Source organism: Syngnathus floridae, chromosome 11 (genome assembly GCF_059516105.1).
Source record: "Syngnathus floridae isolate MCC-2025c chromosome 11, RoL_Sflo_1.0, whole genome shotgun sequence".
In the NCBI taxonomy this organism is placed as follows: Eukaryota; Metazoa; Chordata; class Actinopteri; order Syngnathiformes; family Syngnathidae; genus Syngnathus; species Syngnathus floridae.
Window position 1 is genome coordinate 4,094,921 of NC_142423.1, and position 16,853 is coordinate 4,111,773.

Genomic DNA, 16,853 nt, shown 5'->3' on the forward strand with positions numbered 1-16,853 from the left:
TGACGGACTGGAAGAGAGCAAAAGAATGCCAGTCCGATTGCTGTCTGAGATTGGCCAGTTGAGCCAATCTGTTCTGGCTGAAAGTTGAGTCATTTCACCTCAAGTTGAGCCGGTGCATGGTCTGTGAAACGAGAAGCTACGTTAATGGTTGTTCCATTTGTTCTGAGGAGGCATATATATGTCGTATATATATATATATATATATATATATATATATATATATATATATATATATATATATATATATATATATATATATATATATATATATATATATATATATATATATAAAATATACAAGTGTACAATTTATAGCATTAATATAGTATATATATACTTAATGCTATAAAGTGTACATGTGGATTGCCTCCCCACTCTGTGGTGGCTTCAGTTCTTGACAAGGCCCCACATCCTGCTCGTTGCTAGATGAATGAATAATACATACATGTTATAGAAGTGCAGCGGTAGTGTGATGCTATGTGTGTGTGTGCGTGTGTGTGTGTGTGTGTGTCAAGGACTGTTTAGTCTTCAGGCCCAGTATGGAAAGGCCACAGCTGTCAAAGAACTCAAGCTGGTTTCTATATACGTACATAGTCTCCACGAAGGAAGATGTTTGCATTGGACTCTCGAGTCCTTTTCTCTTGTTCTGCTCTTGCTCCCAGCGGGTTGAAAGGGCGAGCGGGTCATTAAGATTGTGATCGACAGCATCATTTCAGTCGTGATGCCCAATAATATGTATGATGCCTCGACTGCATCATCGGCTTCCTTGAACCCGGCGCACGTGCGCAGTGAAGCTTGGCCTACATTTTATCAGAACGTCTCCGTCACTTTTGACCGAGATCAAAGCAAGGCGCTAGCAGCCAGCAGAGCGTGCATGCATGCATGCATTATCAATCACGTGTGTGCCTCTTTCCGTTTATTGGACAGGGAAATATATTTCAGAGCAAAGATCAAAAGGAATGAAAGACATTTTCAAAATGGTTTTGGCAGATGCGCACCCCCCTTCCCATCACCCCCAAAAAATGTAATTCATGCTTTGTTGTGCTGTGACAAAAATGCATGAGATTATTTTCTGGATGTTCAACCTTGAAATTAGCCATATGCGAGCGAATGGCTTTTAAATGAGAGAGTTTATTTCTCCTCCCCCATTTCTGCCTCTTCAAAAGACAATAAATTTATGATAGCAGCATGACGTGTTATCTCAATGGACACACACAGAGGCAAATAATTTGCGCTCGCTCCGGACTAATTCCGCTTTCATAGTAAAAATGAATCAAAACACCAATGCATGTTGGTTTATTATTGATCTTTTTTTTTTTTTTTTTTTTTCAAAGGTGGGAAATGCGAGCTCAGCTGTTTGAAGATATCTGCGTGCAGGTCTCTGACGGAATGCACTCTGACTGGACGTAGCTCACATGGACGGGCAGCTGAGGAACGTGTCGAAGCAGCTCAACCGCACGCTGGTGCAAACACACACCGACATGCTGTTTCTAGGCAGTGCGCATCTTTGACCATTAAACCCTTCCAATCACCACAATATATATTATGGATAAAAATATATATATACATTCAATGTAATAGTGCTTGGTACAGCAATGTTGCAAAATTATTTATTAACTGGAGCTTTTTTTTTTCCAATTGCAGGCTCTGCTGTGATGTGCTTAGAAGACTGGAGTGTGAAGACCGACAAGTAAGACCCTTTTTTTTTGGTACAAGAATTGGACAAAAGTTTGTTTCCATGGCAACTGTACTAGCATCCTAAGGAGACTGCAGAGAATTTGTCTGAGTGGCTGGTGTTGAATTGAAATACCACCTTGTCCTCTAGTTGCCCAAATGACCTTAAAGAAAAAGCATCTAGGTTGGGCGTAGGAAATCATTCTTGCTCTATCTTTTTTTAAATTATTTATTATTTCAAATAACCAATGAGATGCAGGCAATGTGCAGTTTGGCGATACGTGTTGTGGGAAAAAAAATGCTTGTGTGAGTCTCTCTCAGAATGTGCTAGCAGTTCTTCTGAGAAGTAAAACACTGCTGCTCTGTTGTTTGCGTGGCTCCAATCAATTTAGATTTTTAAAAAGATAATCTGATATTAGTCAGCTCTTGTTTACAAGCTTGCAGTCATTTTTTTATGCAAGTTAAAATGAATCCATCAGAATCTTAACTAACTCATTATAATTTGTCATGTGGTTGTTACACTATCTCTAATTTTCTCGTGCATCTACCTTAGGATTCGATATGTGTTGTCGGTCATGGTCATTGGCGACGAAGCCCTTCTGCCACATGACAACCTTGTGCCATCCCATAAACATCCCGCCACAGCTATAAACTCTCAATTTGCATCAACGCCGCTATTCCCCCGTTCACCTTTCACATCCCAAGTGTCTTTTAATCGCTTGTACTCTCTGCTGTCTTTGCCTCTCTATTTCCTCCTCCTTCTCCTCGTCCTCCTCAGAACCCATTGAGGATTTACAACAATGGCGCCGTAGAGTGGATTAAGCTGTATAGTGTCCGATGGGAAGGGGAGGGGGAAATCAATGAGCATGTGTGATTTCCTGAGCTGCTAACCATCCTCTGACATGTCCGCCAATTAGCAGTGTCAACTGAGGATATGTTACCGACATCTACCAGGTCATTAGATAAGTATTTGAACTGCTTGATGAGAGTCAGATGCCGCGTGTTTGTCCGCTTTTATTTTTCTGTCTTGATGTCCCGCCTGTGTAACCTGGTGATCCTGAAAGGGGGATCCTTCCATCTGTGGTCCCTTCTCAAGGTTTCTCATTTTCCCCTGGCAGGGGTTTTTTGAGTTTTTCCTTGCCCTTTTGGGAGCTTATGATCAGGGGATGCTTTGAGAATAATTGTCAATTTTTTGGCTATGTGAAGCCCTTTGAGACTGTTTGTGATTTAGGGCTATACAAATAAACTTGACTTGACTTGTCATGTGGACGTTAGCTTGGAGTTTGGTCATTTTGGTTGAATTCATTTTTGCCGTGTGTTGGTGTGTATTGGAAATATTAAATGGTAACGTGAGCTTTTGTGCTCCCTTTGTCTTGATTACCAGTATGCGGCGCTTAATAACATTTGGGATTACACCATGCGCAACCTGTCACACTCAGTGTAATTGCATCCACTTTGGAGAAATGAATCGAGAAGCAATTTTGCAATAATTTAGATTTCATGACGCAGTTAGTGGAGGCTTTTCCGACGTGCCGACGACGATCAAAGACAAAGCGATGCCTTTTTATTTATTTATTCATACCTGGAATTTAATAGCATTCCACACCGGGTAATTGTTGATGTAGGCTAGATGAGTTGTGTTCAGTTTTGGACGCTCCGACTTGGATGGGGTCATGTGCAAAGGCGCTTTACTATATGAACACTGCAGCTTGATATCCCAATCTTTTGTTGCATGCATCAAATCGATAAGATTGCAACAATCCGTCAACCTCTTTCGCCATCAGCTTCATGAATCAGACGCCGCGCGATCGATCCGAGCAGGAAGCTATGCCGCTGTTCCGGTGACAGCTAGCGATGTTTAGCATTTATATAAGTCCCCGTCAGTCCATCCACTCCACGAAGACGATTGCATCTTAGCAGCCGAGAATATAGCGTTCCACTTTCTCAGGTCTGAGTTGTGCTCGGCTGACTGATTTCAGGACAGCTGCGAGTGAGGGCCAGTCGCTGCTCTGTCAGGGATGGAATCAGAGGCACTGGACTGAGGCCTGCCATCCTCTGTTACTCCCACTTGTCAACTTTTCTCCCTCTAATGGCTTCCCATGTGGAGAACGGTCCAAGTGAAGAGGAAAAATACATATTCTCCCCAACGCTCAGCTGTAGGTGGCTGTCGTGCAATTCTCAGTAAATGTCAAGAACTTAAGGTTGACATAGAATATATGCATTCACTTGGATTGTATGCACAACTGAAGGAAAAAAAGCAAACACTTATGTTCAGAGTAGTATTTGAGAACACTGAAAATATCCATGAAAAGCACTCTACCAAGGTGGACGGTGGTGTGCATAACAACAGGAAGGAGGCAACAAATAGTTTGAAAAAAATCACTGTGACGTGAATGTCGATTTAAGAGCATTCAGTCAGAAAAAGAGTTTTACACCAGAGTAGATTTGAAATCAACATGAATCACGTGATTGAAATTTTCATCCATACCTCCATGGGCTGTTGTTGGTTTTGATTTGTTGTTCTACAGCAAGCAAAAAGCCAGCACAATTTCTCTTAAGCAGATGTGAGATAATGATTTCAGCTCTGTTAATACTAAACCTGCCAAATCCCAAACTTGCAGTTCAACTTTCTACTTGTGCATACCTGACAAGTGATGACTAAAATTTGCACTGTCACAAAAGCTGGCATGACCAACAGCTTGGCATAAGTTTGTGGGTTTAAAGTGAGCAGTAAGGCAGTCATTAAAAGTATGTTCTGACAAGCCCCCCCACCCCCATACACACACACAGGTACTGCGCTCTAAGCAAGCTTCTTAAATGTCTCCTTCCACAACTTTCAGTGTCTGAAAGGCAGTCATCTTCAGTCTGCAATCAAATAAAATAAAATTGGAACGATATTAAAGTGGAAGTGAACCTGCGAATCATTTTAAAGGGAGCAAGCATTGTTGTCTACATCAAGGTTGCTTAAAAATATCACTTAATGGCAACAGTTTGTGCCTGAAGCCAATGAAATCCATATTTCCTTCCTTTAGGAAAAAATATTCACTTGTAAGTCGGCCCCCCCCTCTTTTTTTATTTTATTTCTGTGTTTTCATTGTTGTCTAAATCCCATGGCTGTGGCGTGAGAAACAATCCAGACAGGAAAAGCCACAACATAAATTCCCCTAATTTCATCATAATGAAGTGCGTTGTGTTTCCTCAAAGACTGAGAGTGTGTGCTGGCCTGGAAACCTTGCACGCCCCATGGCACAAGCATCAGAGGCTGGCAAACAAAGGCTACACAAAGTGTTTGATAGCTACCGTGAGATTACAAAAAGGTTGTTTGTAGCTGATTATGTGCCGAGATTGGAATCATGATGGGGTACTTCAAATATTTCCCCTTCACTGAATTTCAAGAGGGTTTTAACAGACGGAGGCTGGCTTAGCTGCTAACTAGCTTAGCATAATGAAGTCAATAATGGCCTCCGCAATCACCAAGTCGCTCCTATATTTCAAGTGTGGCGTATTATATTGCATTTTTGTCATATCAAAGCCTTCTTCATAGCAATTCTTGAGCACACACAGAATATCAACTGCAATTTAGAAATCTTCTAGTTTACACACCGCAGTCATGTTTCATCAAAATGATCGAAGCTGTTTTTGAATTTCCACTACCCCCCTAGCATATTAGTCTCATTAATTCTTAATGATGTCCATCAAAGCCAACATAACAGCCAAATGTCTTAAATTGTAATGTTCATCCATCTTGTCCAGTGCTTCTACCATCTAATTGGAGGAAGCACCCTCCAGGCTCACCCGTTAATTCACCACCATAGAAAATTTTGGAACCTACTCAAATTTCCAGCATTATAATCTTACGATATGATTTGCCTTGTTTTAGTGTTAATTTATTATTACCATTAATTAATCACTGGATTAGTGTTATTGCATACGCTAATCCAAAGGCAAAATATGATTAGTGACTAGATTTACTCAACTTTGACAAGATGTTATGTGATAATATGATAAAGAGCAATTTATTTGCATCACACTGTGTGGGTGTATGCAAAAGCACAAGTAAGGTGATGAAATTAAAGAGCAATTTATCATATGACACAAATCAAATGTATTTTCGCCACTTTTTGAATAGCAGTCGTTTAAGCTTCTATGCTAACATTGAAATAGTCTGACCCCACGACTGTGAGCAGTCGAAAGGCAACTGGGCACACACACACACACACACACACACACACACACACACACACACACACACACACACACACACACACACACACACACACACACACACACACACACACACACACACAATGCTCAATGCCATTTTTGTTCATGATCTCTCCTTTGATTTTTTAAAATCATTTATAGCCATCAATGGACAGCTTGTTCTTTGATAATGAGATTAAATATATTAGGGAATGTTGTTGCTCTGGTGCTCAATTGAAAACAAGTAGAAAAATTAAATTTGTGTTTACCGCTATGTGTTACGCAAAACGGAACAGACGAGTGTTCTAATGAGAGATGACATTATTCAATGCAAAATGTTTCCTTATTATTTAGCATGTTGGCCAACTAGAAGTGGGGAGGAAACCGGTTTATCAAGCGTTCTGGATATCAGAGTGGAAGAAGCGTCCCACTTGCACACATGCTGTGGTGGCTGAAATGGGATTGGAGAGATCAGACAGGGTTAGCTAGATGAGATCCGGTCACCATGCTAGCATCCCGATGGTAGCCAATTAATGGCTCGTTAACTGGTTAGTCTGCATGAGGCCAACCAAGGTTACAAGACTAGCAAATCTGCTGGAAAGGAGATTTTGCCATTGGCTGTTTCATGGGCTTTTCGCTCTTTTGTCTGAGACAGAGGTCCCTCGCCATGGTTTGATGCCCCTTCATACATGTTGGAGGGGGCGGACATTTTTCTAGTTGACATACGGCTAGTATTTTGTCTGGCAAGAGACATTTTTTCGACAACGAGGAGGGTGCTGTGGATTCCCCCCTTAGGTGGATTCCTGAGGCCTTTATCCCATTGGTGCCCCCCCTTTTTACACATCACCGCTCCAAACTGAGTTTCCACCTTAATTGGTGTTTTGGATGCAAAATTAATATGCAAGCCTACTGTGTGAAAGATCTATACTGTATACACCTGAATATACTATTCATGCATACCGTGTGAAATAATTATGTCCATCTTTCATCCAGCTTCAAGAATCTGTGTGCATTCAAGGACGAATAGATTAGTCAGTTGATGTGTTGTCCAGAAATATTTGTTCTTCTTGCCAAACACAAGCCCATTAATTGTGCATGAATAAAAAATAGAGAGCAAAACAGTAGCCGAGCAGCAAACTGGCATGTGTGACTTGATTTAATATTCTCTGTGCTTTCAGCCCAAGCTGCTCAGCCTGTGCACTGTCTAGTCGACTCATGACAGCAAAGACTAATCTGGCTCATTAAAAAAGTAGTGAGCACTACTGTATATGCAAAACAAGTTTGGATGGAGTTAAGTATGCAAAGATGAAGGTGCTTTATTTAAGCCTCTTTAAGGTGCTGTGTGGTTTATATTTGGCCATCTTGAAAAGTTGCGCTGCCTTACGTATACCAAACACACTCAAAGAATGAAGCAGCTTTTGCACACAGGTTTCTTATTTGAGAATGTGTTGTATTCATAAAAAAAATATTCCCATGAGAATTTATTGTCCGCCTGAAGTATAAGTCGATCAACGTGAGTCAATCAATGTGCTAATGTTTCAGTGCGGGATCATGAACAGTTTTGTCTTGGGGCTTTTCAAGTGGTAAGTGAGCCTAATATTTTTATATTAGTAAGACCAAAATAACCATTTCTAAGAGCGCACAAGGCCTTTGAAACCAATTGAAAGCAGAGCGTTGGGAAAAAAACTCAGGGGAAACGTTTTGGCAAAGTACTGAAATTCAGCTGCCCTCGCAGTCGCATAATGCACACACGCATTTCTGTCTCTCGTAACCGATCATACCCCCCCCCCCCCCTCCTGTGGTGCGTACACAGCACACTGGATCAGGTGCTGTTGTCAGAACCAGAGCGTGCTCTCTGCTCTCCCGAGTGCAATCAGTAACCTGAGCTGCCTGCTTAAATAACTCAGTTACCCCTAAAGCTTGCTCACGACTGAAACATCGTTGCAAAGTGCTTCAAAAAACACTTTGTCCATGTTCGTATTATCGGACCGTATTGATACTGACATTCTGCTGTCAAAGACACTTTCACTGACTTGAAGTTACATACTGGTAAGAAGATATAAAAGGTGTCTGCGTTAAGACTTGTATTCATTATCTGTGACTAGAGTGTCACTCAATTTAGATGAGGCGATGTGAACGCGCCGGCCGATGGAACATGACAGGCACTTCCGGAGCCTCTTTATTTAATTGGGAGAGACTCAAAAGTATATTGTCTCTCACTGTAGCTCAACTGAGCCTCCACTCAATATTATTGACACATTTTTCTGACAAAAGAAAGTTCAGTACATTACTACAAGCTGGGTTGTTTTTTCTGGCACCCGATCAAGTGTGCCAAGCCGATATTATGTAGGTCATGGGTCATCAACATGATGCCCGTGGGCGCCAGGTGGCCTCCAAGGACCACATGGGTAGCCGGTTCTAAAAGTAGCTCACCAATGATGGGACGTTGGCATTTTCAAGGAATGATATAGAAGTGATCATTCAAAAATGTAAACTGGCAGAGATTGGTAGAAATAAAGTGTTGCGTATTGGTATTTATGTTACCTCAATATTGTGAGAAATCATTGTGATCATTTTCTTAATGTCAGGGATTATTAATAACAACATCATGCAAACATGAATTAAGCTCATTTGTTTTTTCTCATATTATTAGCCAAGAAGCAGCTCTTAGTTTCAAAATTGATTGAGCATTTGAAGAAAATGCACATGGCAAGAAATGACAAAGATAAACACGTATGTTGGCTGTGCTGTATTTTTATTACTGTATACACAACAGCTTTGACGTGGCTTCATAGACCGATTCTTTTCCTGCACTGTTTTCTTTGTACTCCCAAGTAAAATTAGTACATGCTTCTCCACTTTGTGATTGACAGGTGAACAGTCCTGGCTTCCTTCCTTTTACCTGGAGTTATCTGGGACAGGCTTGAGGCAATCTGAATATTGAGTGTAAATGGAGTATCCGAAAAGGTAATTTCAACCAGAATGATATCATGTCACTTTAGTATTGGTCAATGTTCTAAAATACATTTTGGACTTTGATTTGTTAGGGTGAGACACAAGATGTACCAAGAAAACATTTGGAAAATTTCTCAATTTGACCTTTAGTTGTACTTATACATTAGAACTGATGAGGAAACTAAACAAGGGTGGCCTCTTAAATGTAACTTTAAAAGCGGCATTGGTTTTCTACACCACTTATGGACACTCTTTTCTCAACGTTTGAGTTTTGCATTTTCCCCTCTCTTTTTAGATTATATATGTACAATTTTGTATTGACAAGCGCTCTCTTCTGGAATGCTTAATAGTTAAATTCATGCAAATATTCATACCAGCACATCTCAGTGAATAAATAATTTACAGTACAAATGACAACATTATTCAGGAAAATGGAGCTCAACTAGAAATTAAACAGATTTAAAAATAGCCGAAATGAATAAGTAAACGTGTATGACAGAATGAAACTCGCTCAAATGTGACGTGTTAAAAGGGTACCACAGACGTCAACCAGGAGCGCCCTCTATGGACTGAGTGAAGCACTGCAGAGCGCAGCGCCTGCGCCTCCCCTCAACCCTCCCCACTCCCACTCCGCGTGGAGCCGGAGCTGCATTCCTCCTCTCTCCAGTCACACGCAGGGAGCCACCGAAGAGAGAACCCCAGTCACCCCCGTGACCAGAGTGGAAATGTCCCCAAGTTTTGGAATTTAAACCATGGCGAGGATTCCTTCGCCGCGGATCACTTGACCGGTAAGTGGCGTGAAAACTCACGCGTGGGGATTGTTAGGGGAGCATTTTTTTTTTTTTTGGTAACCGAAACCGGCTGCAGGATTGAGGTTATTCGGCTCTTGTGCAGCTCTGCTCGGCGCAGTTACTTGCTCGGATCCTCCAAACCAGCAAGGCGCAGCGTGCTTCTCCACGATCGGGTACTGTTTGAAATGCTTGGGCGCGCCAGACCGAGCCAGGCGTGGACATATACATGAGGTCCAACAGGCAGAGTCTTATTCGACAGGAGTTGGGAAAACCGACAGCGAAGCTTTGCAAACTTCTTCCGAAAGCTTCGGGTTGCGATCCAGTGTCAGAGGTAGAGAATATGATTGACTTTTGTGTCCTGTCAAAATGTTGCGATGGCACAACGAGAATGCACCCGGAGTGACGTTTGTTGACACCGAGCAGCTAGCCGTCTTGCTGGCTGTCGAAATTCCACCACCGGTGTTTGCAGATCCACATATTTGGTTTGACACTCGAAATCTGTCTGCAAACTCACTACTTTAATTTTTACGGTTGCAACACAAGTCTCCCCTGAATACGGGTTGAAGTCAATTACTGGTTTTCTCCTAAGGGACGTGCCGGTGTTCCCTTAAACCCCCCCAACCCCACCTACCCCCACCCAAAATCAATCCCCTTATTAGCTTTGAAATGATTACAATTGTATTGGAGCGGCGTTAAAAAGGGGCGTTAATGCAATTTGTACGATTTGTTATTCGACAATAATTGAGAAGGCTGCGATCGGAGTCTGTGGGTGTGTGGATCGAGTGCGCAATGCTTGGCAGCTCAGACTCATTGCTCCGGGAGGTTCTCCTCATTCCTCTTCTATTCAAACAATAAAAGTATAATTGGACTTTGCAAGCAGACACATTTTTGAATTATTTTGAGCCTAATTAAAATTCAATTTGGGTATCATTTTCTTTTGCGGTTTACCTGTAGCCAGAAATCACTGCAGCGTGCAAAGGTGCCTTTTCATGCAATTTGCGGGGCTTTGGCTAATTTAACGTTTGAAATGCTTAATCGTGATTTATGCACCTCACTATAAGTTACTTAGAAGGGACATGGCCCGATCGTGCCCATGTTCAGTCATGTAGGAGTAGATTATTGGCCCGATGCCACCGAGCACTCAATCGAACAGGTGGCAATACAAAACATGACAGTCTTTATTAAGTGTGGATGTCCACATCTCCAAAGATGTCCAACAATGAAATCATCAATTCGTCGTCGTCGTCATCATCTTTGTTTGTTTTAACAATTGGATCACGTGCTCCTTCCGGTGGTAAATTCCCCACCCCTCATGGTTGCCTCCATTGATTGTGCACTGTCGTTATCCACAATCATAATCCAAATCAGCAACCTTGCATGACATTTACATGACTCCTGCACCCCAGCCAGAAAATAACAAGCGGGTTGCCTTCATCTAGCCTAATTATGATACATATCTTCCCACAATAGAGCAGCAGTGTCATGAATTTTGCTGGCGTGTAAACTCAATCCGTGATGTCCAAACTTTGGAATTCTTACTGACATGTGCAATTTGCACCCCCTGGCTCTTCTTTTGTTTGGTTGCGCGCCCCCGTCCCCTCCCCTCTCCATGCATTCCTTTGGAGTATTCAGTGAACAGGATATTTAAGGTCCAATTAGATTGCTGATGGATGAGGAACCGTGCTTGGGTGAGAAATGACGGCGAGAAACAAGAAATAATTTATGTTTTCGGGCCGTGCTCTGCTGTGAATAATTGTTTTCATGTAGGCCTAATATTATGTACAGTGATCACACTTGCGGGGTTTTGTGCGTGTTATGAGCCTGTAAAAGTCTCCTCATTCTTTTCCAGTGTGCGTAATTGAAGCATTCTCATTCTCATCCAGTCGCCTTTCCCGTGCTGTTCTTCCGACCTCGCGCTTCCACTCAGGATTTCTTCAAGTCTTCTTCCCCTCACGCTGGTGTTTTTCTCTCCGTGCGTCCTGTCAGGAGCGTCTGCCTCGTTCCTTTCACGCCGACGCGCGCACGCCTTTTTTTCTTCTTTTTGCGCACTCCCTCCCTCGCTCCTTTGGTTTCTGCTCTTCCCACTCTGTCAAGTTACGCGCTGATTTCCCGACTCTCGCATGTGAGACGCAGTCATGCAGCCTCTCTTTTTGACTAGTTCACCTCATAGTCTAAAAAGTCCACCACGTCACCTTCACTGTTTTCTGGTGCACTTCTAGACGAAACTATGCTCTTGTTTGTCTCGCTACACGGAGAAACCTTGAGAAGGCTGATTTCATACCCAAGTATAAATCAATGTCAGGGTCAGCTCAGTTGAATGTAAAATCTCTGCTCACGTCACAGCCGTTGGATCAATTTTGTTGGACCTCTTTTTGATTGTTGCCAGGTAAATTATACAGTGGGTAACTTCAGATCATTAAGTTAATACATAATCGGTAATAAATGTACTTATATAAATGATGAATAAATAAATGAATACATACACACATTTAACTCAAAATGTTAAATGTTTTCTTGGCTTTTAACAATGCAACACTATTCAGCTCCAGTTTAGATTTGCAGCAAAACTACTGGACACTCTTGAAAACTTGTTGCTTACTTCACGTGCTGGCCTCATTGATAACTGCTGAATCCCTCAAATTTAAGGTCCCAGTATTGTCCCAACCTTGTGTACCATCGATGTCCCCCACCCCCCTTGTCCTCATGTTGGTGTGTTTTCCTTGAGTCTCTGTGGGGTTGTTGTGTGGTACCCTGAGGCAAGAATCCATGCAGCAGCAATATTAAAACACACCAAGAGGGACTAGCAGCAAAGCTAAAGGCCCTGTCATACACACACACAGAAACACACACACACAGCTCGCTTGGTGCTAACACCGCTCCAGTCGACAAGCCCCTAATATGAAATAAACTCACTCGCCAATACCTGGCGGGCCTGTCTTGACTGACTGTTCAAATAGGAATGACCTCCATTTGGACCAAATGAAGAGCTGGAATTGAGATTTGAGAGTCAGTGGGCGGCGCTCAAGTGCGAAATACTGGCACATTCCAAATTATATCTCAATGTGAACACGCAGGTGGGCCCGCAGCATCAACCCTCGTCAGTGCCAATCAGAAACAAATTTAAAAGCTACCTGAGCCTTCAACACATTTTTCAAGGCTTAAACCCGGTGGTTTATTTTGTTCTTCACAAAATGCCCGAATGAAAGCGCGTGCACAGTTGGAGTTCCCGTATGGAGAATTGGAAACGAAAACAGTTAGTATTATTTGATCCTGTGACCTTTTTTTCCAAAAGATCCTTTGTTCAGTCAGTATAATAAGGACACGGCTCAAATATCGGCACCAGAGGAGGGCAGCTTTATTTTTTTCCCCCCTCCTGTCTCAGACTCGGTCTTGCTCAGCCAAGTGAACTGTCTGTTATGTATAATTAATTTTCTCTCCTCTTCCAGTTTATTTTTATCAGCCACTTTTAACCATTCCTTCAAAGGACCCCTTCCTCGCTTCCGTCCTCGGCGGTGCCTGCTGAAAGTGACAGCTGCTCGGCTAAGGGGGACGCTGTTTGAAGCAGATAGTAGAAAGGTCCCTCAACTCGAGATGATTTGGAACAGAAACATCTCTCTCTGCTCCGCTGACAGTATCAAAAAGGTGCCTGCTAATCTGGCTGCAAATTGAAAATAGCATCCAGCCCCACTCAAGTCTGCGTAGGCCTGTTGGGAACAGAATTTCCATGTTGAAAATGGTTGTTTGGTGGAAATTAAGTTTGTACCGTGAAGCAGGATAAGGATGCAACATCTATTAAGTCTGATAGACGGTTGCTAAGATTTTTTGGTTTCCCATTTTATTCGATTTTTTTAAGGTGTGCTCTTTTCGATACCGATTACGATTATGGTCACGGATTGAGTTAAACTCATATCTCAAGACATCAGTGTGTTTTTGTTTAGTGGATTCTAATTCAAAACAGAGGCCTGCTCTTAGAGGGTCTGTTTGCTATCTCATCCTTTGACATGTCAACACCGAGATTTAGTCACAGTCCAAGTGACAATTGTGCCTGAAGGTGCAAAGAGTCAGTATTGACTCTGTTTCCTTTTGTGACCCGCTGGCCTCAAGTCCAAATCCCAGCGCCTCCTGCAGCTTGCGGGCGCAGCTTGACTGCGCGAGGCTCCCTCGCTTGCATGCTAACGCCCTCGTCAGCATTCTGTCCATCTCGCCAAACTCTGAGTCAGGCTGGCCGCTTCGGTCCCCCCCCCTGCTTGCGAGTCACATCAAAACGTCTTCCCTTATTTCATTTTATCCACGGCTCGGGTGGGACCTTCCCATCGATCGTCAAGTCACAAGTCCTTCCAATAACAAACGCCCTGCTTGGTCATTTGTGTGGTTTTGATTACGTTAACCGTTTTATTTCTCATGTTGAGCTCCCACGGATAGCACAGTGTTTAGTTTTTTACTTTTAATGTTAAAAATAATACATAGAAGGTGTAATCAGGCTATGTTCTGCCTTTTCAGGTGGTCCTTTCCAAACATACCAAAATCTGCTGGTCTGGAGAATACCTTTTCTTCTGAATGGATGTCTGGACCCACCTGTCAAGCTCATTCGCGGAAAGTGTGCGTTTCTGATGCTAAGATATTCTGAATGTTCAGTGGAGGGAGCCTGCCGGTTATTTACTATGCTCACTAGAGTCTGTCTGCCTCTTTAGGCATGTTTGGCTTGTTAATGAGAATCACCATGCGAGCGTGCATGCGGGAGAGAGAGCGAAAGAGCGAGAGAGGAAGAGGAGACAGCGCAATCTGTGCAATGTGTGCATGTATTTGCATTGAGATAAGCAGCACGTCGTCGGTGTGCTCGCAGGAGGAAACGATACGGGATGCTATCCGAAAGTACACCGGGACTTGTGTGTGTAACGTAAGGCAACTATCACAGTGGAGGAGATGAAAAAGGAATCAGGTGGACAGCTATTTATCCTTGTGATTAATGTTAATCACAAGGAGCAACTCATAATTGCTCACTTATGATTTTTTCTAGCCTTTTCTCTGTCTCTGCGGCTTTCCGCTCCATTTCTTTCAAATATCATCACCTTTCCTTGTTGCACACTCAAGCGGCTGGTTTCTGTGCTGTTTACCAGAGGAAATGTTCAATTATTCAGCTACCTCGTGCACGCTTTATTGTACGTAAGACTTATAAGAGGCGGGCCTTAAAACAAACGGTTGACTGTGGAAAGCTAACCTATATAACTGCACCTCTTAATAGGATTTTTATCAGAAACTAGCCATCAAATATTGTCTTGTTTCAGAAAAGGATTTAAGAATATAAATACTGTATTCTTAAACCCTTTCGATGCTTTATCTTAGATGCTAGTTGGTTTTACTCTATTTAGAATTGATTAGCCTATCTACAAAAGACTCTATTCTTGAAGCCTTTTGTGGCATTATCTTAGTTGCTCGTTGGTTTACTCTTTTTAGAATCGATTATCCTATGAGTTATTCCATCGATTACTCAACTGTGACGGAGAGTCAATTTGTTCTGTGTTAATTCATTTAAAACCACTAATTTTACGCAGTGTTGTTAACTCTTGGGGCAGGCGGCTGCTCAAGTCGTCGGTCTCATTCCCATCTAATAATAGTAATACAGAAAACCACATTTTTTCTCCCTTTTGTAGTCTTAAGTGAGCACAAATTTTGGTGTCTTTATTTCATGAACATATCGTGGGCAACCCTTGCGCATAGTTCACAAGTTCCGAAGTTTCCCATGCTCCGGAGAGCCCGTGAAGGCAACGGGAGTAAGGATGATGTGAGGGGAGACTCATTGTTAGCGACATTACACACCAGTTGTTGTTGTTGTCTTGTTGTGGTTAAAGTCAACTGCAATTCATTAAAATTACACATGCAATTGCCCATTACTGCCCAGATGTTACCAAAGCAACATGTGCAACATGGGCCACACATCCTCCCCCTTCATTTATTTCTACAGCCTCTTTGTCAGCTTCTTCTTTTGTGCTCTTCTCAAAGGGTTAAGGAGGGAGAAATGATGAGTAGCCCGCCAAGTTGGGTCTTCTATTGTGCATTGGATGTCAACCAACTTCTGGATTTCCGTGGCTATAAGTGACCTTCCAAAATAATGTTAGAATCTTTCCGTTTTTCTTCAACCAGGTCAATGCACCTTCCCCTCCCATCCAACGCCATGCAGCAGAAATATTCCTTTCTCCTGCCTCTGTGGAAACATGTACGCTTGGACCATAAAACACATTCCCCTCCCTTTCCTTCCTTCTAAAGCTAGTTAAGAAAAACCACACAGCGCCTCCGCCATGTTGTTTCAAACGCCGGTGACTGCTCAAGTCTCTTTTGGCAGACTTTGGTTGTCGCAATTCTACAACAGCGCAAGTCCCGGGGGGGCTTTTAAGTCCTCTATCCTTCCCTGACCCCCCGGTGAGGCGAGGCACGCAGAGCAGGAGGCTTCTGGGAATAAGTACTCCAGGCCAGACAATGGTGGACTGCTAGGATTGGGTGGGGGTATGGATTTTTAGCTAAAGAGCAGTGGCAGAAAGATGCCATAGATCTATAAGAAGGGTTGAGATAGAGGGGGTCAAAGGTTATACTGATCCCTTGTTTAAGGGTGGAATTCAACCACAGAGGTTTTATTGGCGGCCACGGGTGAGACACTGAATAGTATCGTGGGGGTTGGGCCTTACTAGGAGGCACACATTAATGTCCTATTATGATTGTCAGCTGTGGCCTGGCTTTCCAGACTAAGAGTCATTTGTGTCCCTCAGGCCAATAAACATTATCATTAAAACCAGTTCGAAGGATCTTTAAATGTTTCCCAGCATTTGTAAATCTGTGCGACCGAGTCCTTTGGTGATGGTGAATGAGCATGTGACAAAGCAGCCAGCGAGCACGGCGGCGGAATGCGCCAGCCATTGCCCTCTGAGGGCCACTGCATTCCAAATGAAATGGGCTGTGTAACTTGTGACTAGTGTGACGTGCTGATGCGTAGCGGCTGGGAGGAGTTTCCTCCTTTCTCGCCGTGAATCCTTCTCTCAGGACTCCCCCCCCCCCCCCCCCCCCCCACTTGCATCACTATCCCATGCAAAGGAATGTGTCCCGGGCTCCTCTCCTAACGCCCACTGTGACCTCACTTGGCTCCGTAAATAAATAAGTGACATGGTGTGCCAGCGGTGTGACTCGCTGACTTCCCTTTGACAGCTGCCCAATTGAAAACTCAGGCAAGACTAAATGTTT

The 16,853-nt window shown here is 43.0% G+C and overlaps 1 protein-coding gene across 3 annotated transcripts in view; it reads left to right on the forward strand.

Moving 5' to 3' along the window:
- Positions 1 to 1,310: 1,310 nt before the first annotated feature.
- plxna1b (plexin A1b) overlaps positions 1,311 to 16,853 on the forward strand; it is a 125,394-nt gene continuing 109,851 nt past the window's right edge. For 2 of the 3 annotated variants that reach the window (XM_088389190.1, XM_088389192.1), the window contains exons 1-4: positions 1,311 to 1,497; positions 1,645 to 1,690; positions 8,751 to 8,844; positions 9,365 to 9,620. The gene's annotated coding sequence lies outside the window, so the exon portion shown is untranslated. Of the gene's footprint in view, positions 1,498 to 1,644; positions 1,691 to 8,750; positions 8,845 to 9,364; positions 9,621 to 14,123; positions 14,223 to 16,853 lie in introns of all 3 variants that reach the window. The other variant, XM_088389191.1, reaches the window with a different exon arrangement.